Genomic DNA, 25,117 nt, shown 5'->3' with positions numbered 1-25,117 from the left:
TATTTTTCCAAAACTCACAAATTAAGGCATACGGTATCCTCCGGATCGCAGCCGGGTCGTCAAAGAACAGTCCGTTTCCAAACCCTTTGCCGTGGGCGACTGTACCGCTGTATCACTCTGAGGTGTGTCAGAAGTTTTGCCTTCTTGGGCTCTGTGTTCCCATCACACAGGCTTGCAGTGCACAGACCCTCCTGCTCTGCAGCTTGCAAACACAAAACTGACACACCTAAACCTTTGCTGCAGGATTTTAAATGAAAACTGTGGAGATGAGCCACTTGTAAGACCTGGCTGGAGGGAGCGATTAGCCCCACTTCCATCCTGTAGATCGCTCCAAAAATAAAAGCCCATGCCAGGTTTTCTTAATCCGACTTGGTCAAATAGCTTGACCAAGTCCAAATTTACTTTTATTCTGCACTGCAACCACAGCTGTGTCTGTGATTGCAATGCACTCCAGCGGGTTCAATAACCTTCTATGCGCATCCTGGGTAATACAGACCGTTCCTCGAATATGATCCTCCTCACTGCCTCACAACTATTACAAAGTTTCTTCTTGTTAGGACTCATTCAGATGAAAGTGATTTTTATTGTACAGTTTTCATTAGAGTTTATTCATTGTGTCAGTTTTTACCATCAGTTTGGTCAGCGTTTCATCAGTTTTTCTCAGTTAAAAGGAAAAAACTTGTGGAGGTTTCTCAAGCTTCTTATATCAAACAGTCCGAGAAAAACAGACAGCACATAGATGTCATTTGAGTGCTGTGTGATTTTTTTGCCGACCCATAGGCTTGCATTAGTGAGTTTAATCCGAGACTTGGATCAATATAAGTCATGTCTCTGTAATTTTTCATGGATGTTTTATGTAATTACTAGTGATGAGCGAGCATGCTCGGCACTGCTCATTACTCGATCAAGCATTAGGGTGCTCAGGAACGCATGTTACTCAGCCAAGTATTGGGGGGTGCTCGAACGCAGCACAATGCTCGAGTCCCTGTCCCACATGTTTCATGGCTGTTAGACAGCAGTCGGGAAGAGCTGAGGCTAAGCGCCAGAATTGGTGCATCAAATATGATGTGACAATTCTGGGGAGGCTGAGGGCTGGTATTGTTAGGCTGGGAATGCCCTGATGCGCATTTCGCATACCTTGCTTCTTCAAGGGACCTGGGTATCAACTGTGTCAGTCTGCATATATATACCCTAATGTTAAATCCAGGTGTGGCTAATAATGAGCAGCGCCGCATCCAATGGGCGCATGTGGGTGGGATATCCAGTGATACACCCGTCACCTCTGGCGGATCTCGACCGCCGTGCGTTCCACATGACGTCACAGGAAGTATTTTATCATTCGGATGCCCGAGGCGGCGGGGATCAAAGGCAGTCCGTCCGCACATGTGCACCCAACGGGTCTGCAAGTAGGTAAGTACAACGTGTAAATCACTAAGAGGTAGCACAATGAAAAGTAGGGTGATAAAATCTACCTCCTATGTTATGCAAGGTCCTCAAAAGCAATGTGTACTACGAATCCAATCTCCAATTGAAGAGGGGAAGGGTTCCATCAATCAACAGACAGTCAACATGTGTAGTTGTATTAGCCCAATATGTACAGACACAAGCGTCATAATTATTACCACCATGTATAGGGACCTAATGTATATAGAACAAAATTAAAAATTAATAGCAAATATTTTTATACAATAATAACATAATAAGATGTAATCATTTCTAGAACTGCATTTGTAGATGTTGATTGTATATGATGTTCAAAGGGAGGAGGGCGCACATCTAAGCCAGATTGTACATAATATTCATCAGGGTAAAGACAAACTACTGAAAATAAAACCAAAAGCACACACAGTTAATATATATTAAAACAAACAATGTTAAAATCCAGAGTTTCCAGAATGATGGTAAGAATACTCTATCTGAGGACAGATATGCCAAAAAGGTTTGTTGAATATATATCATGTGTAGGTCTTATAAGAACGGGGAAAAACTTAACTTCTCATTTAGACCATTGGGAGTCATGGTCCCCAACTTCACTATCCACCTACATTCCAGACATGCCAGGGCCCGTTTTAGAATGCCTATATGTAGGCGGTCAATGCCTCTGACCCTAAATCCGTCGGGGTCTGAGCCATGGTATAGTCTGAAGTGCCGAGGGATAGTTTTGAGGGACGAGACATCAGTCGCATTGACTGCCGCACATATGTCTCTGACATGTTCCCTCGTGCGTACATGTAGTTTCCGCGATGTCAACCCTATATACATCATAGCACAAGGGCATGTTGCATAATATACTACGTGGTCTGTGCTACATGAAATGTATTTGAGGATCTTATACTCCCGTTTCCCATCAGCCGACAGAAAGGTTGTTGCCCGAACTATATTGCAACAGCCTAGACATGAGCCGCAGGGAAAACACCCCCATATCAATCTACCCATATTGAAAGGCAAAGTTGGAAGTTGGGGAACATAATGGCTCTGCACAATTAGGTCTTTAATGTTTCTGCTCCTTCTTGCCATCAATAGGGGCTGATCAGGTAGAGTTATGCCAATTATCGGTTCAGTTTTCAAAATCGACCAATGTTTTTCAAGAACGCGACGCATACCCTCCCACTGGTTATTAAATGTTGAGATGAATCTGACAACAGGTGTGTGTTCCGTTTTCATATTTTTCTTATTAGCACCAGGACCCGTCAATAGTTGTGTCCGATTACTGTTCCTGGCCTGATTGTACCCCATTTTTATACATCTCTTGCTGTAACCTCTTGCAATGAATCCTGCCCGTAGGTCCTCAGCTTGATGTTCAAAAACCTCATCGGTGGAACATATGCGCCGTATTCTTAAAAACTGGCCCACCGGGATGGTTCGTATAGTAGACGGTGTATGGGCAGAAGTGGCATGAAGCAAGACATTAACTGACGTCTCTTTACGAAAGACGTCAGTTACAATTTTCTCGTCCGTATGCATCCTGACTTGTATATCTAAGAAATCAATCTGTCTCACATCAACCTTATAAGTCAGCTTGTTATTGAATTGGTTATCATTCAGACCCGCCATGAAGGACCTAAAATCGTCAGTGCTACCTTGCCATATGATGAACAGGTCATCAATGTAGCGATACCAGCACTGCGCCTCGCACGCGCCGCCCCCGAAAAGCCCCCTCTCACAGTAGCCGAGAAAGAGATTCGTGTAAGATGGCGCACACACCGCGCCCATCGCAGTGCCTCTTGTCTGAATGAGTTAGGATAAACCGCAATAATTCCAAAATCAAAGTGCATAAGGACGTATCCAAATTACTCATGGTAAGATAGAATTCCACTGCCTCTAGGCCTTGCTGGTGTCGGATACATGTGTAGAGTGACTCTACATCTGCGGTCACAAGTAACATATCCAACTCCATTGAGAGACCATCCAACCATCTCAGAACGTCAGTAGTGTCTCTGACATAGGAGGGCAACATCTCCACTAGAGGATGCAGGTAGAGCTCAATAAATTTGCAAATAGGGTCACATAGCCCTCCTATGCCAGAGACAATAGGACGTCCCGGTGGATTAGTTGGGTTTTTGTGGACCTTCGGCAATAAATAAAATGTCGGAATGACAGGATGTTCAACCATCAGTCCATCAAAAACCTTTCTGGAATAATGCCTTGCGACAGGGCATCATCCAAAATAAGAAAAATTTTCCTAGAGAAACTAGATTGGGGATTACAGGCTAGGGGTTTATATGCCTCCTTATCCCTCAACTGTCTAAAGGCATCCCGTTCGTACATTTCTGTCGGCCAGACCACCACGTTGCCCCCCTTGTCCGCAGGGTTAAATACAACATCCCTCAGTGATCTCAAATCATCCAATGTCTGTCTTTGATTCTTGGTAAGGTTATCCTTGCCCCGCGTCGTGGACAACTGTTTGAGATCCTCTGTAACTATTTGCAAAATATTTCAACCTGCGGGCAAAGGGACAAAGGGGGAAACGTGGTGGATCTGGGAAAGATGGAAGAAGGATATGTACCTGTTTGAATAGGGGAGCCTTCCCTTTCCAGTTCCTCCAAGATACGGATGGCATCTTGTTCGGCCATGTTGACAGGATCCACTATGAAACTCGACTTTGAATGCAATTTTTGTAGAATAAATTTTCTTGAAAAAAGATGTAAATCTTTCACTGTGGTGAAAAAAAATCAAAATTATTATCGGGTACAAAGGTAAGGCCCAGTTGTAGCACCTTCCGCTGATTGTCAGTCAGCTTATGATTAGACAAGTTAATTACCTCCAAATTTTGATATGTACTCTTTTCCTCCCCCGGAGGTGATGGGTGTATCACTGGATATCCCGCCCACATGTGCCCATTGGATGCGGCGCTGCTCATTATTAGCCACACCTGGATTTAACATTAGGGTATATATATGCAGACTGACACAGTTGATACCTAGGTCCCTTGAAGAAACAAGGTATGCGAAATTGGCATCGGGGCAGTTTGACATACAGGACGAACCTACTATTTCATGGGTAAGCATGGCTTTATTTTAAGGCATGTTCGGTATTCATTTTACTATTGATAGTTTACCACTATTATTGGGCTTACACGTATGCACTTGCCACTTTAGCTCATGATGGGATAATAGTGTTACCACGCTACTTATATCATGCTATGGAACAAGCATTACAGAGAGTGCAGGACATTGTTCTGATCTTTGAGGAGATGTTATAGTTTCAACTATTGTTATTGACTATTCATTAATTATTATATCTCTTTACATGCTACCCAATTACTTATGTAGTACTGATGGATACATGTTTTCGCTTGTAATTGTCATATATCTTTCTTTTGTATTCAACGCACAATTTTTGTGTGTGTCACTTTTCTACTGAACAAAGGTTTTAATATTGATTTAATAAAAATGATATTTTAAATGACAATTTTGATACTCTTCTTTGACATTTGGGGATGTTTGCCTCCAGCTTTTTTGTATTGGTCAGGTCTATAATGATGGGAGTCTCCCTTAGTGATTAATCCTTACCCTTATGGCGCCAGTAAAATTGTTAATTGTAAAAATTGGCCTGGTCATTAATGTGTAAACCACCTTCGGGGGTAAAGGGGATAAAGGCTCCCTTAAGGTTACCAAGCCTCACAGTTGCTGGATCACGCAGAGCGCAATCGTCAGTCCGCTTGACCCAGCTGAATTGATGTAGTACGTCGGACTGCCAAACTGCTCTCTGCGTGACACGGCAGTGTTCCGTGAGACCCAGGAGACTTTGAACTGCCAGTGCCCTATCACTATGTCTTTGGAGTGTGGGAGGAAACCGGAATACCCAGAGGAAACTCACACAAATGCGGGGAGGACATACAGGTGCATCTCACTAAATTAGAATTTCATCAAAAAGTTAATTTATTTCAGTTCTTCAATGTAAAAAGTGAAACTTGTATATCATATAGAGTCATTACAAACAGAGTGATCTATTTCAAGTGTTTATTTCTGTTAATGTTGATGATTATGGCTTACAGCCAATGAAAACACAAAGGTCATTATCTCAGTAGATTAGAATACTTTATAACAACAGCTTGAAAAATACTTGGTCGGGGCTCCTTTTGCATCAATTACTGCATCAATGCGGCGTGGCATGGAGGCGATCAGCCTGTGGCACTGCTGAGGTGTTATGGAAGCCCAGGTTGCTTTGATAGCGGCCTTCAGCTCATCTGCATTGTTGGGTCTGGTGTCTCTCATCTTCCTCTTGACAATACCCCATAGATTCTGTATGGGGTTAAGGTCAGGCGAGTTTTCTGGTCAATCAAGCACAGTGATACTGTTGTTTTTAAAGCAGGTATTGGTACTTTTGTCAGTGTGGACAGGTGCCAAGTCCTGCTGGAGAATGAAATTTCCATCTCCAAAAAGCTTGTCGGCAGAGGGAAGCATGAAGTGCTCTAAAATTTCCTGGTAGACGGCTGCGCTGACTTTGGTCTTGAGACAGTCTGCTGGGACTATACGAATAAATTCAAGAAATAAATCTGTACTTAGATCATTGTATCAGAAGTGGATATATGTTAAATAATGTCCAGTAATTGTAGCCTTAATGACTATTTCAATCCTGCTACAACAATAATACCAAAGCTGGCATGTCTGATGTCAGTACAAAGAACTCCTCCTCTGGTGTGACACAGCGCCCCTAGCGTTCTTCTAGGGATTGGCAGCTCAGATGAGCAGCTTTCCCCAGCCGCAGAAACCATTCTGCCCGTGTCCCTCCCATGTCTGCTTGCCTGCCTTCCCTTCTAGATCTACTGAGCTTACTGAGGTACAGTAAATCTACATTTACAGACTAGCTATTGTTCTAGTGGTGCATGCTGTAGACACTGGGCTGTAGGCTATATGTGCTGGAGACAGCCAGGAGAATGCAGGAGTCCACAATGGCAGGTCTGCTGCGTAATCCTTTCATTCATTCTCCAGATGGAAGAGATGCTATGACGTGTTTTATGTCATATGAGTAGTAGATGGCATAGGGTATGTCCAGGGACCCCAAAACTTTTCTCTTCTGCCACACAATGTGACTACATGAGCATTGTAGCTGTGTCCCTGTTATGTAGTGGGGAGGCTCTTTGTTCTCTGCATAAGGAAGAATGAATTGTGATTTTCTGCCAGGGTTTCATGCTTGGCAGTGGCAGCAGTGTAACAGGCTAAGTATTGCAGTGCCAGGAGCATTCCCTGTAAGATGTAAGATGGTGCCATTCTGCTTAGCATTAGTACATCAATATCACCTCTAACAATGCCCCCCTGGTTATGCTGCAGAAGTGTCAGAATGTTCAGCCAGAGAATAGAAGAAATACTGGAATGACATACAATGTATCTTCTTACATGTGGAATATGTTCTGCGTGTTTACAAACAAGCCAATGATGGACCATTAGATACAATGGCAGTCAGCAGGGGAAGCTCAGGCTTTGTTCTCTGTGGATAAAACAGGGAAAGTGATCATGCCAGGATCAGATGAAATTGTGGTGATGATGTGCCTGTGTTACATGTCCTGTAGTGGAGAGGTGTAGCCTTCAGCGAAGCAAATGATAAAGGAAACAAAAGACACCAAAAATATCACAACATAAATATAGTGTCAATTTAAGAATAAGAACTTCCTTAATGCAAACAGTCAGTGGAACAGGATCCCTGACATTGGGACACATAGAGGGCATACTAAGGGCATCTAAACAGCCCAGAGGAGTTACTTGATACGTTTCCTGCACCCATGTTCCTAGGAAGCAAAAAAGGCCTGTTTTTAAGAAGTCAAAGAGGTGGAGCTTCATTCCATTGGCTTTCTGATTGTGTTTTGTGGGCTATTTATTTATTTATTATTACTATTTATTCTTATTGAGTGAATGTGATTCTGTCAACAAAAGCAGCTTTTGCTAGGTCTCTTATAAAGGAACATTCTTATTACAGTTGTCGTATGGAGCTGGAAAACCATGTTGCATTGTTGTAATATTCTATCCTATTATATGCATTGTTGTATTCTTCTTACTTTTTAGATACATTGCCATAAGTTGAGAAAGAAGCTATGTGGTAGCTCAACCACAGTCAGTCACACTGGAAAAAATAGGTTACCCCCTTTTTTTGCGTATGTTTTGTTTGATTTGACTTCCAGGTGTACGGCACACATTTGTTTTTCTCATATCTATTATATAAACATAATTTCCTGTATGCAAATACAGTAGGTACATCAAACGACACTGTTTGGCCCTGTTCCTTCAGCATATTCAGCACAGTAGTGTGGTAACTTTAAGAAATTGAGTAATTGTACATTACTATATGGGTTTTCTGGGATTTTAACAAACTAAGCTTGCAACTGCATGTGGCATAGTAAAAAAAAAAACATGCTTTACCTTTAATGATCTTTCACCAAATTTTTCATGTTGGACCCAACGCACAATGTAATAATGACTGCAGAGCAGAATAAAATGTTTTTGTTTGTTTTTAATTTTGATTCTCCATTGCAGAGAGATTAGCAATCAAAGTATTTGGCAACCAATAAGTTAACTTTTGTAAAGTCCAAGTGGGTGTTATCAGATATAAACTCCTACAGGGAGAAGAAGTACAGGCCCACAATGAAAACACCCACATAGATATAACTAAGGTTAACTCATCGGGTGCCAAGTACTTGGATTGCTGATATCTCAGTGGAGAGGCGAAATTAAAAACAAACAAAAAGGTTTTATTACGCTGTGCAGCCACTATTGCATCCAGACCAATGTGTAAAATTTAGTGAAAGGTCCTCTGGTCCATGCTAAACTACTGGTCTGTGTCTGCTGTGCAAGTATGTGACCACTCCATCCATGTTTTTTAGTAATAATAATTATTTTATTTTTATAGCGCTAACATATTCCACAGCACATTACAATTTAGAGGGGACTTGTACAGACAATAAAGACATTACAGAATAAACATAACTCAGATACCAAAAAGAGTGAAGGCCCTGCTTGCAAGTTTACAATCTATGAGTGAACTCCCATCAATATCAGGTCAGAGGGGATGTGAAAGCTGGCACCGTCACAAAGCAGATGTTAGCAGGTCCCATGGCTGCCAGAAGCCCATACTACAGTTGGGACATCACAGCTTGTGACACTGTGCAGTGACCGCTCCTGAGTGCTGCAGCCAATCACCCATTCCCTTCAGAGCGGAGCTTCAGAACCAGATAACAGCCACTACACAATGTATCAAGCTGTGGTTTTCCATCTCTATACTCTATACCAGTGATGGCGAACCTTTTAGAGACCGAGTGCCCAAACTGCAATCCAAAACCCACTTATTTATCGCCAAGTGCCAACACGACAATTTAACCTAGATACTGAGGTTTTACTGATACTAACAACTGATACAAAGAGCTGGCGAGGGCAGCATAGAGCAGCCACAGGAAGGAGCAGGGGTATGAAACCGCAGAAATAAAGAATGTGCTCACCCCCATCTTGGTATATGCCCCCATCCTTGTATATATGCTGCCCTCCCCCCATCCTTGTATATATGCCTGCCTCTCCCAATCCTTGTATATATGCTGCCCCCCCATCCTTGTATATATGCTGCCTCCCCCAGTCCATGTATATATGCCCCCCCAGTCCATGCATATATGCCCCCCCCCAGTGCCCCTGTTCGTCGCATATTAAAAAACAAACAAAAAAAACCATAATAAACACTCCTGCTCACCTTCGTTCTTCTCCAGCGCAGCGTCCTCTCCTGTAGCCGGCAGCTGACTCCAGCGTCCTAGCGACATTACTGTCATGCGCCCAGTCGCTTGTACGCTGACGTCAGCTGCTAGCTGCTGGCCACTGATTGGCCAGCAGTGTGTATTGCAGCGCACTGATCTGGCAAGTTCGTGCGCTGCAATACACTTCAGCTAGATGTGTGTCCGAGGACCCGCAAGAGAAATTGACATGCTGCTGGTCTGGAAAGACGCGCCGCATGTCAGTTTCTTCGGGTGATCTGCAGGTGCACGGAGACGCATAGTGGACAAGGGATTTCTAGAAATCCCATCCACTATGCTGTAACATCTGGCCGCTGCAGGTTTGACGCTGCATAAATACGCAACATCAAACCCGCAGAGGCTCCTGACCGTGTGCACATACCCTTACAGCTGATGTGTAGGTCGCAAGCAGGGCCGGCTCCAGGTTTTCGTGGGCCCTGGGCGAAAGAGTCTCAGTGGGCCCCTTTAACACATACCACGATTCATGATGCACAGATACAGCAGAGAAATATAGGGATAGTACAATGCAAAGATTTCACTTCTTACATTACATGAGTGATATCTATTGTAAATTCTATAATAGCTCAGAAACTGGCGAATCCTCACAGCGCACAGTGCGTACCCTGGGGGGATTCAAAAGTTTTCATTTTAGACCGGACAGTATAGTCCTCCATATAGTATTATGGATACTACATAGTCCTCCATGCAGTATTATGGGCATCACATAGTCCTCCATACAGTATTATGGGCACCACATAGTCCTTCATATAATATTATTGGCACCACATAGTCCTCCATACGGTATAATGGGCCCCACGTAGTCCTCCATACAGAATAATGACCCCATATAATAGCCCCATGTATTGCTCCATACAGTGTAATGGCACCATATATTGCTCCATACAGTATATAATGGCCCCATATATTGCTCCATACAGTATTTAATGGCCCCATATATTGCTCCATACAGTATTTAATGGCCCCATATATTGCTCCATACAGTATATAATGGGCCCCATATAATGTTCCATACATAAAAAATAAATACTTAAAAACTTACCTCTCCTCGTTCCCCGCTGGCTGACGGCCGCTGCTCCGGTTTCATCCAGGTCTTCTGACCCTCTTCACTGCTCAGCACAAAGGACGCAGTGTAGTGACGTCATCGTGCCCTCTGTCCTGAAACGTCACAGTCAGAAGGCGCGGAAGAGACTGGAGCAGTGGGGAACAGTGAGAGGTTAGTATTTCAAATAGTTTAAAGCACGATGGGGGGAACCTGGCACCAGGCCCCCCAACTCACGGTCTCCATAATGTGCCGGTGTCCCTGGCGGCAAGTGGGTCCCCCGGCTTGCTCAGGGCTCTGGCACTTGCCCAGGTGGTGACACCGGTCCTAGTCCCGAGTGTCGGACACACACATATCTAATATAAATCCTATATTAAACACGGAGTGTAACAGCCAAGATCGATAAAAAAGTATAAATTTATTGAATGACACAGATTACAAAACACACATCATATTACAAAACAATCATACATATATGGCAGCATCACGTTAACAATGTTAAAGTAATCATAAAGAGGCATACCAGTGTGGCAGTTCAACCAAGGACTGCTCCGTGGTGCTCCTTGGTTGAACTGCCACACTGGTATGCCTCTTTATGATTACTTTAACATTGTTAACGTGATGCTGCCATCTTACATCTCTCTTTGCATGTGCATCCTCTTCTGATCTCTTGTGAACAAGGTGATCCTTATGTGCATTTTACATATCTAGTTCAAGGTCTTTGACCTACATGATTTGATTATGAATAAGTAGACCTGCATCTACTATTGATATATGATATTTACATCTCATTTATGGATTCACATGCATTTGTGTCTGGGAATTGATTTTCCTACTTTGAACTAAATAAACTAGCATGCTTTCTCTTGGTAGCTGTTTCAATAGGCGATCAGTGTGGTGTACATCTTTTATTCTTTTTTATTTTGTGTTTTGTAATCTGTGTCATTGAATAAAATTATACTTTTTTATCGATCTTCGCTGTTATACTCCGTGTTTGATGTAGGATTTATATCTTGTTTGGAGTGCTTTATTATATAGTCAGCTTATAGGTTTTTACACACATATCTGGTGTTGCAATATTGAATTACTGGACAGATGAAGGCCAAAATAACACATTTTTAGCCTCTATCTGGAAAATCGGGGCCTGTAATGCAGCGGCCTGCGGCATTACTGTAATGGTCCAGGGTGTGTTTTGGCCGACCATGTACCTCCCCCAGGTGTCTGATCACATGACTGTGACATCAGCACAGGTCCTGTCTGTGCACTAGAGGATATATAAACCCTGGTAGATTTGAGACAGGTGTGAAAGGCGTGAGGCCTGTTCCCGTGTGGGACACCGCTAGAGTGTGAGGCCTAGTGAAGCCTGGTGAAGCCTGAAAGGCAGAGGCTGGATTCTTATGTGTGTTATGCACACGCCCGGACTGACTGGCGTGTGCGGGTGTTGTGGTTCCACTGGACCATGGACCGGAGAGTGCCTGGAGGGGCGTGACTAAGTATCTGGCCGATCCGACCAAGGTGGCACGACGGCATACGACGCCAGTGCACCAGGGAGAAACCGGGCAGAGGGACCAGGTGCTACTCCAGGTCAAACTCCGGACACGGGGGTTGACCCACGCTGGGATTACTGGAACAGGCAGGTTAGGCTGGCACAGACTGGTGGATGTAAGCAAACACAGCAGGTATGCAGATGGGTGGATACAGGCGAGTATGCAGGCAGGGAGGTACTGGCCGAAAGGACGGGCTGGAGCACAGAGAGGTTAAGACCCAGTACAGACTGGGTCACAGAACCGCAGATGCGGTAGACAACCACAGTAGAGAGGTAACGCCCGAAGCGGTGGGCAAGAACAGAGCAGGACGGGGCTGCAGGAGCAGCGAGCACAAGCAGGGCAGGACAGGACTGCCGGAGCAGCGGGCAGAAGCAGGGCAGGGCGGAAACCGCAGAAGCAGTAAGCAAGAGAAGAGCAGAGCAGAAACCGCAGGAGCGGCAAGCAAGGCAAGAGCAGAGTGAAAACCGCAAGAACGGCAAGCTAAGCAGGAGCAGAGCGGACACCGCAGAGCGGTAAACAAGGCAGGAGCAGAGCAGAAACCGCAAGAGCGGCAAGCTAAGCAGGAGCAGAGCGGACACCGCAGAGCGGTAAACAAGGCAGGAGCAGAGCAGAAACCGCAAGAGCGGCAAGCTAAGCAGGAGCAGAGCAGACACCGCAGAGTGGTAAACAAGGCAGGAGCAGAGCAGAAACCGCAAGAGCGGCAAGCTAAGCAGGAGCAGAGCGGACACCGCAGAGCGGTAAACAAGGCAGGAGCAGAGCAGAAACCGCAAGAGCGGCAAGCTAAGCAGGAGCAGAGCGGACACCGCAGAGCGGTAAACAAGGCAGGAGCAGAGCAGAAACCGCAAGAGCGGCAAGCTAAGCAGGAGCAGAGCGGACACCGCAGAGCGGTAAACAAGGCAGGAGCAGAGCAGAAACCGCAAGAGCGGCAAGCTAAGCAGGAGCAGAGCGGACACCGCAGAGCGGTAAACAAGGCAGGAGCAGAGCAGAAACCGCAAGAGCGGCAAGCTAAGCAGGAGCAGAGCGGACACCGCAGAGCGGTAAACAAGGCAAGGGGATAGGACTCTGTTCACAAAGAACAGACGGAGAAGGAAAGGCAGAACCAGAAGCACGCACAGTACTTACATAGAAGTAGCGAGCGTACACTAAATTCACAACAGAGGTACAGAGACGACGAGAAGGAATTTAGGAGCGAGTTCAGACTCTGCAGAAAGACGCAGAAAACAGACAGAGGGAAAAGGGAGACAAGGTTAAAGTAGAAACGAGGCACAGACAACAGGGAACAGAGGAACGGGAACAGAGACAGCAAGGCAGGAACACAAACAGGACTCTGTTCAGACGGGAACAGATACCGCAAGGCAGAGACACAAACAGGACTCTGTTCAGACGGGAACAGATACCGAAAGGCAGAGACACAAACAGGACTCTGTTCAGACGGGAACAGATACCGCAAGGCACAGACAGGCAGATCTAGGAATACGGCCCCTAGAAGGCGAAAGAACAGGCAAGAAGCGTGTTCACAAGAACAGACCACAGTTCAGACACAGAACTGGAAAACAGGCAGGAAAACAGGATAGGACCTGGCATGTCAGAGACAAAAAGCCAACTGACAAGAAACAATGCTCAGGCGCCATCTTGAGGAAGAAGGTGGTATAAATACCCAAAGATGGACAGCAATAGGCTGAATTTGCAACAGGGGCGTGTCCGCAGCAGGTACAAGAAACAGGAAGTTCAGCGGGCGTCGCCCTATGCAGCCAAAACAGACAGACAGCAAGGAGGGAAGCCAGAGAGACATTCTGGACTGGAGATCAAGTGCGCGCTCTTGCACAGTGGGAGATGGACCACCATGCAAGGACGCCGCCAGGTATGTTACAATGTGTAAGCGATGTCAGTAGCCTTTGAAGGTACGAGTGCTGGAGACCCCCATCTGGGAAGCCGTAAAGCCACAGCTGTGGCAGAACAAGTCTGAAGCAGCTAAAACCTGGCAAAGGTAAAACACTGCATTATATGGACGTTGATATAAGTGACTTTGCTGAAGGCTGTAACTGGAGCCAAGTGGGCCTGTCTGCCACTTGAAAGGCTCCTGGACATTATATGTGTAATATGTCGGCGAGCCACTGAGTTGGACTCGGTTATAAGCAGTAGTGAAGTGTAATAAACTGCTGGATTGTGAAATACTGGAAAACGTGGCTGGTGTGCTTTAATTGACCCGGTGAAGCGAGTGTCCCCAGCATGATGACTAGCACTGCCTTACAGTGCCTTAAAAAGGACCTTTAACAATTTTTTTTCATGTTGACCTGGACATTCGATACAATAGACGCTGCAGAGCAGAGTAAAACTGTTATTTTTTTTCTAATTTCGCCTCTGTTGTGGAGATATTAGCAAAGTATTCAGCACCCAAACAGTTAATTATTTGAAGCCCAAATGGGCATTACCCGAGAGATTTCACTGGGGAGGGTGTACTTCTCCCTGTCTCTGACACTGACCAATCCTAAGCAGGCAGCAACACACAGTGGAAAGAACAGGCCCCCACTATAGCTTAGATCAGGCTCAGTGTGAGACATGTATTGACCACCTGTCTGCTCTCCTCACTGCAGAGTGATGACGTGCTGGAGCACAGCAGACCTGAGTGTGACTCAGAACCTTCATCTCTGTGTAATATGATACCCATATGCTCCCATGTTACATATAGAAAGTTATACTGTGCAGGATATTTTTTTGTAAGATGCTTTTGCATAGAAAACTGGATGTAACATAGTAACATAGTTTTTAAGGTTGAAGGAAGACTAAGTCCATCTAGTTCAACCCATAACCTAACATGTTGATCCAGAGGAAGGCAAAAAAAAACCATGTGGCAAACACTAAGCTCCACATTGGGGAAAAAAATTCCTTCCCGACTCCATACGACAATCAGACTAGTTCCCTGGATCAACGCCCTATCAAGGAATCTAGTATATATAACCTGTAATATTATACTTTTCAAGAAAGGCATCCAGGCCCTTCTTAAATTTTAATAGTGAATCACTCATTACAACATCATGCGGCAGAGAGTTCCATAGTCTCACTGCTCTTACAGTAAAGAATCCGCGTCTGTGATTATGATTAAACCTTCTTTCCTGCAGACGTAGAAGATGCCCCCTTGTCCCCGTCTCAGGCCTCAGAGTTAAAAGATAAGTAGACAGGTCTTTGTACTGTCCCCTCATATACTTGTACATAGTAATAAGATCACCCATAAGCCTTTGTTTTTCCACAGTAAATAACCCCAAGTGTAATAACCTGTCTTGGTATTGCAGAACCCCCAGTCCTCTAATAACCTTGGTCGCTCTTCTCTGCACCCTCTCTAGTTTAGCTATGTCTTTCTTATACACCGGAGACCAGAACTGTGCACAGTATTCTAAGTGTGGTCGCACTAATGACTTGTATAGAGGTAAAATTATGTTCTCCTCATGAGCATCTATGCCTCTTTTAATGCATCCCATTATTTTATTTGCCTTTGCAGCAGCAGCCTGACACTGGCCACTAAACGTGAGCTTGTCGTCCGCCAATACACCCAGGTCTTTTTCAGTTACAGTTTTGCCCAGTGTTTTACAATTAAGCATATAATTATGTACATTTTATTTCTTCTGCCCAAGTGCATTACCTTACATTTATCCCCATTAAAGCTCATTTGCCATTTATCAGCCCAAGCTTCTAGTTTACATAGATCCTCCTGTAATATAAAATTGTCCTCCTCTGTATTGATTACCCTGCAGATGCAGAATTTAGTGTCATCTGCAAATATTGAAATATTACTCTGTATGCCCCCTACAAGGTCATTAATAAATGTTAAAAAGAAGGGGGCCCAATACTGACCCCTGTGGTACCCCACTGTTAACTGAGACCCAGTCTGAGTGTTTTCCATTAATAACCACCCTTTGTTTCCTATCACTGAGCCAATTCTTAACCCACATACATATATTTTCCCCTATTCCCATTGTTCTCATTTTATGTATCAACCGTTTGTGTGGAACCGTATCAAAAGCTTTTGAAAAGTCCATATACACAACATCCACTGCATTTCCTTGGTTCAGTCCGGAACTTGCCTCCTCATAAAAGCTGATCAGATTAGTTTGACAGGAACGGTCCCTCGTAAACCCATGTTGATATTGGGTCATGAGGTTATTTTTCTTCAGATACTCTAGTATAGCATCTCTTAGGAAACCCTCCAGGATTTTACCCACAGTAGAGGTTAAGCTTACCGGCCTATAATTTCCAAGTTCAGTTTTTGTCCCCTTTTTGAATATTGGCACCACATTTGCTATACGCCAGTCCTGTGGTACAGACCATGTTATTATGGAATCTTTAAAGATTAAAAATAATGGTCTATCTATGACGTTTCTTAATTCCTGCAGTACTCGCGGGTGTATCCCATCCGGGCCTGGGGATTTGTCAACTTTAGTGATTCTTAGACGCCGCCGTACTCCCTGCTGGGTTAAGCAAATGACATTTAATAGAGAATTTTTGTTATCACTGATCATGTTTTCTGTCATGCGATTTTCTTGTGTAAATACGGTTGAAAAAAAATCATTTAGCATATTTTTTCCTCATCCTCATCCACCATTTCACCCAGACTATTTTTAAGGGGGCCAACACTATCATTTTTTAGTTTTTTACTATTTATGTAGTTATATTTTGGGGTTATTTTTACTTTCTCTGGCAATGATTCTCTCTGCCTCAATCTTTGCTGCCTTGATCTGGTTTTTACAGAATTGTATTTAATTTTCTATATTTATTTAATGCCTCATCACTACCTACTTGCTTTAGTTCTCTAAATGCTTTCTTTTGTCACTTATTGCGCCCATTACAGCTCTATTTAGCCATAGTGGTTTCCTCCTATTTCTAGCATGTTTATTCCCATAGGGTATATATTGGGCACAGGTCCTATTCAGGATGCTAATAAATGTCTCCCATTTGCTTTGTGTAGCTTTATGTCTCAGGATATCGTCCCAGTTTATTGCACTAAGATCATCTCTCAACTGTTGGAAATTTGCCTTCCTGAAGTTTAGTGTCCTTGTAACCCCTCTACACACATCTTATTAAAGGTTACATGAAAACGTATTATTTTGTGATCACTATTATCCAAGTGACCCCCAACTCGTATATTTGATATGCGGTCTGGCCTATTGGTTAATATTAGGTCTAGCAGTGCCCCCCTTCTTGTTGGGTCCTGAACCAGTTCTGAAAGGTAATTGTCTCTCATAGTTGTCAAAAACCTATTACCTTTGCTTGAGCTACAGGTTTCTGTCCCCCAATGTATTTCAGGGTAGTTGAAGTCCCCCATAATAATGACTTCTCCTTGAGTCGCTGCTTCATCTATTTACTTTACGAGGATATTCTCCTCTGCTTCCATTATTTTTGGAGACTTATAACAAAGCCCTATCAGTAATTTATTATTTTTTCCCCCTCCCCTTATCTCCACCCACAGGGACTCTACATTTCCATTAGATTCACATATATCCCCCCTCAAGATGGGTTTTAAGGATGATTTTACATATAAACACCCCCCCCTCTCGCTTGTTTGTACGGTCATTTCTGAACAGACTATAGCCCTGTAAATTAACTGCCCAGTCATGGCTCTCGTCCAGCCACGTCTCAGATATCCCCACCATGTCATAATTATTTTCCAACAAAATTAATTCTAATTCCTCCATTTTGTTGGTGAGGCTTCTGGAATTAGTGTACATGCATTTTATGTATCTCTCTGTACCTCTATTCCTACTTACTTTATTGACTGTTCTAACCCCACCCCCAATTTCTTTATTTGTGCCCAGGTCACTATCTGCACTATCTTCCCCACCTATAAAATGAATACCCTCCCCCCAATCCCTAGTTTAAACACTCCTCCAACCTTCTAGCCATTTTCTCCCCCAGCACAGCTGCACCCTCCCCATTGAGGTGCAGCCGGTCCCTAGAATAGAGTCTGTAGCCAACTGAGAAGTTGGCACAGTTCTCCAGGAACCCAAATCCCTCCTTCCTACACCAGTTCTTGAGCCACTTATTTATCTCCCTTATCTCCCGTTGCCTCTCTGGTGTGGCACGTGGTACCGGTAGTATTTCAGAGAATACCACCTTGGAGGTCCTTGCTTTCAGCCTAATTCCCTGAAATCTTTTTTAAGGACCTTCCACCTACCTCTAACTTTGCCATTTGTGCCAATGTGCACCATGACCGCTGGGTCCTCACCAGCCCCTCTCAGTAATCTGTCAACTCGATCAGCGATGTGCCGGACTCGAGCCCCAGGTAGGCAGCACACTGTTCAACGATCCCTGTCTTTGTGACAGATTGCCCTATCTGTTCCCCTAATAATTGAGTCCCCCACTACCAGCGCCTGCCTGGCCTGCCCTGCTCTCCTATTTCCCTCCTTACTGGAGCTGACACTCCTCCGGCTTTCAGGGGACATGCCTTGCTGCAGCAGTGCTACTTAATTCAGTTTGTACTAATATAATAGTCTGTGGTTCATATTGTGAATTCTAGGTGAACTCATTTGTGTCAAAGGTGAAATGCCTAAAGTCATCACATGCAAATTGTCTCTTTAGAGAAGAAGAGGACTTGAACTCTATAGCACCACCTATTGGAGCCAGCAATCCTACAAGTCACTATTGACCCTTTAAAGGGAATCTGTCGCCCCCTGGCACTTATCTGACCTCTAATATGGGCAATCAGGTGATAGAACTGTAAATCTATTCCTAGCTGTATGCCTCATATTAGAGGTCTTGTTGCTGTGAAATGTCTTTTTATTCAATCAAGTTTCTGATGTGTTCAAGTCCGGGGGCCCTGAAGAAATCCCTGCCTACTGTGTGAATTACAATGTTTCCCCCCTCCCCTGCACATCACAGTGCCCTGTGATGTGCAGTTGCAGCAGCCAAATCTGGGTACTGTGACATGCAAGCAGGGGCTGGCTGGCAAATTTTGGTCTAGGGGGCAAGCACACAGCAGTGGCCCATGAGCAGCGGCACAGCCTCACTGCGCAGGTGCGGGACCAGCGCCGGACATGTAGAAATGCACATGCGCCCCATATGCTGGGAGCAATATTCAAATACGTGGGTGTCGCCAGCAGTGACTGAAGGCTGTGCCCGCCCCTGACTGAATTAGAGAATCACACCCCTATGACTGAATACGAGCAGGTAGGACAAAGTGTATATATAATGTTATAGAATCATTATACTACTACCTTGATATTTATTAAAAAAGTGTTTATTTCTGAGGAAGTTTTTCTTTATCAAATATAACGATTAGTTTAAAAATTATAGTGGAATATTATAATATGTTATATAAAAGCAGTAAAAAGCATATGGCCTGATTTATATATGTAATTTAACAGAGGATAAAAATCCTTGAATGAAACAAATAATAATGTATGATGCAAACAAAAGTTCCCCCAAACACAGTATGACACCCCGACAGTGAATTCCTCCACATTCACAGTATGATGACCCTACTGTACCCCTCTCCCTCAATCCCCGCAACAAAGAATGGTGACCCCATCACAGTACGATTCTCCAACTGTAATCCCCACACAACCCTCCATACAGTATAATGGTCACAAAGAGTCCTCCATACAGAATAATGGGCCCCACATAGTCCTCCATACAGTATAATGGCCCCACATAGTCCTCCATACAGTATAATGGCCTCACATAGTCCTCCATACAGTATAATGGCCCCACATAGTGCTCCATATAGTATAATGGGCCTCTCGTAGTCCTCCATACAGAATAATGGGCCCCACATAGTCTGCCACGCAGTATAATGGCCCCCCGCATAGTCTTCCATAGAGTATAATGACCCCACATAGTCCTCCATGCAGTATAATGGGCCCCACATAGTCCTCCACGCAGTATAATGGGCTCCCGCATAGTCCTACATACAGTATAATGGCCCCACATAGTTCTCCATACAGTGTAATGGCCCCACATAGTCCTACATACAGTATAATGTGCCCCACATAGTTCTCCATACAGTATAATGGCCCCACATAGTACTCCATACAGTATAATGGCCCCATATAGTGCACCATACAGTATAATGGGCCCCACATAGTCCTCCATACCGTATATTGGGCCCCACATAGTCCTCCATAGAGTAAAATGTCCCCACATAGTGCTCCATACAGTATAATGGCCACACAAAGCCATCCATACAGTGTAATGGTCCCTCATAGTCCTCCATACAGTATAATGGCCCCTCATAGTCCTCCATACAGTATAATGGGCCCCACATAAAGCTCCATACAGTATAATGGCCCCACATAGTCCTCCATACAGAATAATGGCCCCTCATAGTCCTCCATACGGAATAATGGGCCCCACATAGTCCTCCATACAGTATAATGGTCCCACATAGTCCTCCATACAGTATAATGGCCCCACATAGTGCTCCATACAGTATAATGGACTCCACATAGTCCTCCATAGAGTATAATGGGCCCCACATAGTGGTCCATACAGTATAATGGCCCCACATAGTGCTCCATACAGTATAATGGGCTCCACATAGTCCTCCAACAGTATAATGGGCCCCACATAGTCCTCCATACAGTATAATGACCCCAACATAGTCCTCCATACAGTATACTGGTCCCACATAGTCCTCCATACAGAATAATGGCCCCTCATAGTCCTCCATACAGAATAATGGCCCCTCATAGTCCTCCATACAGTATAATGGGCCCCACATAAAGCTCCATACAGTATAATGGCCCCACATAGTCCTCCATACAGAATAATGGACCCTCATAGTCCTCTATACAGTATAATGGACTCCACATAGCCCTCCATAGAGTATAATGGGCCCTACATAGTGGTCCATACAGTATAATGGCCCCACATAGTGCTGCATACAGTATAATGGGCCCCACATAGTCCTCCAACAGTATAATGGGCCCCACATAGTCGTCCATACAGTATAATGGCCCCACATAGTGGTCCATACAGTATAATGACCCCACATAGTGCTCCATACAGTATAATGGGCTCCACATAGTCCTCCAACAGTATAATGGGCCCCGCATAGTACTCCGTACTGTATACATGGCCCCGCATAGTGCTCCGTACTGTATACATGGGCCCGCATGGTGCTCCGTACTGTATACATGGCCCCGCATGGTGCTCCGTACTGTATACATGGCCCCACATGGTGCTTCGTACTGTATACATGGCCCCGCATGATGCTCCGTACTGTATACATGGCCCCGCATAGTGCTCCGTACTGTATACACGGCCCCGCATAGTGCTTCATACTGTATACACGGCCCCACATAGTGCTTCGTACTGTATACACGGCCCCCATAGTGCTCCTTACTGTATACACGGCCCCGCATAGTGCTCCGTACTGTATACAGCGCCCCACATAGTGCTCCTCACAGTATAATGGCCCCAGATTAAAAAAATAAATAAATACCTCTGCCATTCCAATGCTGATCACTACTTACCTGTGGGTCCACGGGCCATTCCCTCACCTTTGTCAGCGCGCGCACCATCCCCCTTTCATTAGCGCCGTGGCCACTCTCCTCTACGCACACCCTCCCATCAGGCCGCTCGCTCTCCCATCAGGCCGCGCGCCCTATTGGGAGGGTGCATGCAGAGGAGAGTGGCTGCGGCAGTATTGAGGCGATGGCTGACGGCCGGGCGGCCCAAAACCTCTGCTGGAGGACCGGCCTGGGGGGCATTTTCCCCTCTGCCCACAGGCCCAGCCCATCCCTGCATGCAAAGGAGGGGGAAAACATTGTAATTACCACAGGAGGCGGGGATTTCTTCCAGGCCCCGGGACTGGAACACATCAGAAACTTGACTGAATAAAAAGACATTTCACAGCAACAAGATTTCTAATATGAGGCATACAGGTATAAATAGATTTACATTTCTATCACCTGTATGCCCATATTAGAGGTCAAATAAGTGCCAGGGGTGACCGATTCCCTTTAATGGAACAGGCTGCCACGAGAGGTGGTGAGTTCCCCTTCAATGGACGTCTTCAAACAGAGGCTGGACAGACATCTGTCTGAGATGATCTAGTGAATCCTGCTTTGAGCAGGGGGTTGGACCAGATGACCCAGGAGGTCCCTTCCAACTCTACCATTCTATGATTCTATGATTAATGAGTCTTGCAATATGACTTAGGATAATACCCAAATCAGAATCTCAATTTGCAGACACGGTGTTTTGGGCTATTGGCCCTCATCAGTGCAAAGTATGAGATCTGCTTTGGCTAGGTGAGAGGCTCTGGACTGAGGTCTAAGGCCACGGCCCCACTATCAGTATTTGGTCAGTAGTCTGTCAGCATTTTTTCTCAGGAGTGGGAGACAAAAAGAGGTGAGGAACAATCAGAGAAAAAGTATAATAGAAATAAGTCACCAATTCTGCATTTATCACCTACTCCTGTTTTTTTTCTCCCACTCCTGAGAAAAATACTGCCTGACCGAATACTGACCAAATACTGATAGTGGGGCCGTGGCCTAAAGGGTAAAGTTTCTACTTGTGGACAGTGACATACTGGCCCTGGCATGCCAAGGTAAGGAGGCTTATTCGCCATGCAATGCTCCTCTGGGAAACTGAATATGCATATTGCCTCTCATTTGTAGCATAGATCCTCCATATGAGACATGAGTATATTTTCTATTTACCCCCTTGCTCACCACTAATTAACTACAGTATGTACCTGTGGCAGGTAGGAACATAAGTCTTTTTTTTTAAGCACAAAGCTAAAGCCACATGTAAAGAAATAAAAAAGGTAACATAGGTAACATTTTAATCTCTTAAAGGGGTTTTCCAAATGAGAATGACATAAAATAATAGAAAACCTATTACTCACCTGATAAATCCCCCATTGTTTCAGCACCACTGTTTCCGGCTGCATGTTTTTTACTGTGTTGCAAGAATGATGTGTTTGACTACCCAAGTGACTGCTGCAGCCATTCACTATCCTTAGCTGTAGCCATGTAGAGGAAACATCAGGTGCAAATACGGTATATACAGGTGCTTCTCACAAAATTAGAATATCATCAAAAAGTTAATTTATTTCAGTTCTTCAATACAAAAAGTGAAACTCCTATATTGTATAGAGTCATTACAAACAGAGTGATCTATTCCAAGTGTTTATTTCTGTTAATTTTGATGATTATGACTTACAGCCAATGAAAACACAAAGGTCATTATCTCAGTATATTAGAATACTTTATATCAACAGCTTGAAAAATACTTGGTCGAGGCTCATTTTGCATCAATTACTGCATCAATGCAGCGTGGCATGGAGGCGATCAGCCTGTGGCTCTGTTGAGGTGTTATGGAAGCCCAGGTTGCTTTGATAGCAGCCTTCAGCTCGTCTGCATTGTTGGGTCTGGTGTCTCTCATCTTCCTCTTGACAATACCCCATAGATTCTGTATGGGGTTAAGGTCAGGCGAGTTTGCTGGCCAAACAAGCACAGTGATACTGTTGTTTTCAAACCAGGTATTGGTACTTTTGTCAGTGTGGACAGGTGCCAAGTCCTGCTGCAGAATGACATTTCCATCTCCAAAAAGCTTGTCAGCACAGGGAAGCATGAAGTGCTCTATGGGTGTGATGGGACATAAAATGTGGGGAACACTCTGCGTCTCTTGTTTGAAGTCCCATCGCCCCCATCGAACAATATACACTGCTCAAAAAAATAAAGGGAACACTGAAATAACACATCCTAGATCTGAATAAATGAAATATTCTCATTGAATACTTTGTTCTGTACAAAGTTGAATGTGATGACAACAAAATCACACAAAAATCATCAATGGAAATCAAATTTATTAACCAATGGAGGCCTGGATTCGGAGTCACCCCCAAAATTAAAGTGGAAAAACACACTACAGGCTGATCCAACTTTGATGTAATGTCCTTAAAACAAGTCAAAATGAGGCTCAGTATTGTGTGTGGCCTCCACGTGCCTGTATGACCTCCCTACAACGCCAGGGCATGCTCCTGATGAGGTTGCGGATGGTCTCCTGTGGGATCTCCTGCCAGACCTGGACTAAAGCATCCGCCAACTCCCGGACAGTCTGTGATGCAACATGACGTTGGTGGATGGAGTGAGACATGATGTCCCAGATGTGCTCAATCGGATTCAGGTCTGGGGAACGGGCGGGCCAGTCCATGGCTTCAATGCCTTCATTTTGCAGGAACTGCTGACACACTCCAGCCACATGAGGTCTGGCATTGTCCTGCTTTAGGAGGAACCCAGGGCCAACTGCACCAGCATATGGTCTCACAAGAGGTCTGAGGATCTCATCTCGGTACCTAATGGCAGTCAGGCTACCTCTGGCGAGCACATGGAGGGCTGTGAGGCCCTCCAAAGAAATGCCACCCCACACCATTACTGACCCACTGCCAAACCGGTCATGCTGAAGGATGTTGCAGGTAGCAGATCGCTCTCCACAGCGTCTCCAGACTATGTCACATCTGTCACATGTGCTCAGTGTGAACCTGCTTTCATCTATGAAGAGCACAGGGCGCCAGTGGCGACTTTGCCAATCCTGGTGTTCTGTGGCAAATGCCAAGCGTCCTGCATGGTGTTGGGCTGTGAGCACAACCCCATCTGTGGAAGTTGGGCCTTCATACCACCCTCATGGAGTCGGTTTCTAACTGTTTGTGCAGACACATGCACATTTGTGGCCTGCTGGAGGTCATTTTTCAGGGCTCTGGCAGTGCTCCTCCTGTTCCTCCTTGCACAAAGACGGAGGTAGCGGTCCTGCTACTGGGTTGTTCCCCTCCTACGGCCCCCTCTACGTCTCCTGGTGTACTGGCCTGTCTCCTGGTAGCGCCTCCAGCCTCTGGACACTGCGCTGACAGACACAGCAAACCTTCTTGCCACAGCTCGCATTGATGTGCCATCCTGGATGAGCTGCACTACCTGAGCAACTTCTGTGGGTTGTAGAGTCCGTCTCATGCTACCACGAGTGTGAAAGCACAACCAACATTCAAAAGTGACCAAAACATCAACCAGAAAGCATTGGTACTGAGATGTGGTCTCCACCTGCAGAATCACTCCTTTATTGAGGGTGTCTTGATAATTGCCAATAATTTCCATCTATTGTCTATTCCATTTGCACAACAGCATGTGAAATTGATTGTCAATCAGTGTTGCTTCCTAAGTGGACAGTTTGATTTTGCAGAAGTTTGATTTACTTGGAGTTACATTCTGTTGTTTAAGTGTTCCCTTTATTTTTTTGAGCAGTGTATATCAACTTATTTGCACCCCAGGGTTTTCTCCTCAAATATATGTTCCTGTGACATCTTCAGCAGGT

General features: G+C 44.8%; 1 protein-coding gene across 1 annotated transcript in view; it reads left to right on the top strand.

The window, feature by feature from the left end:
* The first annotated feature begins 6,149 nt into the window (after nt 1-6,149).
* The window catches only part of TP53BP1 (tumor protein p53 binding protein 1), a 155,875-nt gene continuing 136,907 nt past the window's right edge, over nt 6,150-25,117 (top strand). The window contains exon 1 of the mRNA XM_073653151.1: nt 6,150-6,282. The gene's annotated coding sequence lies outside the window, so the exon portion shown is untranslated. The remainder of the gene's footprint in view (nt 6,283-25,117) is intronic.

This window comes from Phyllobates terribilis, unplaced genomic scaffold, assembly GCF_046119375.1.
Source record: "Phyllobates terribilis strain yellow unplaced genomic scaffold, ASM4611937v1 Scaffold_11__3_contigs__length_659146591, whole genome shotgun sequence".
In the NCBI taxonomy this organism is placed as follows: Eukaryota; Metazoa; Chordata; class Amphibia; order Anura; family Dendrobatidae; genus Phyllobates; species Phyllobates terribilis.
The sequence above is the reverse complement of the archived record's forward strand: the minus strand, read 5'-3'. Positions and strand labels throughout refer to the sequence as shown.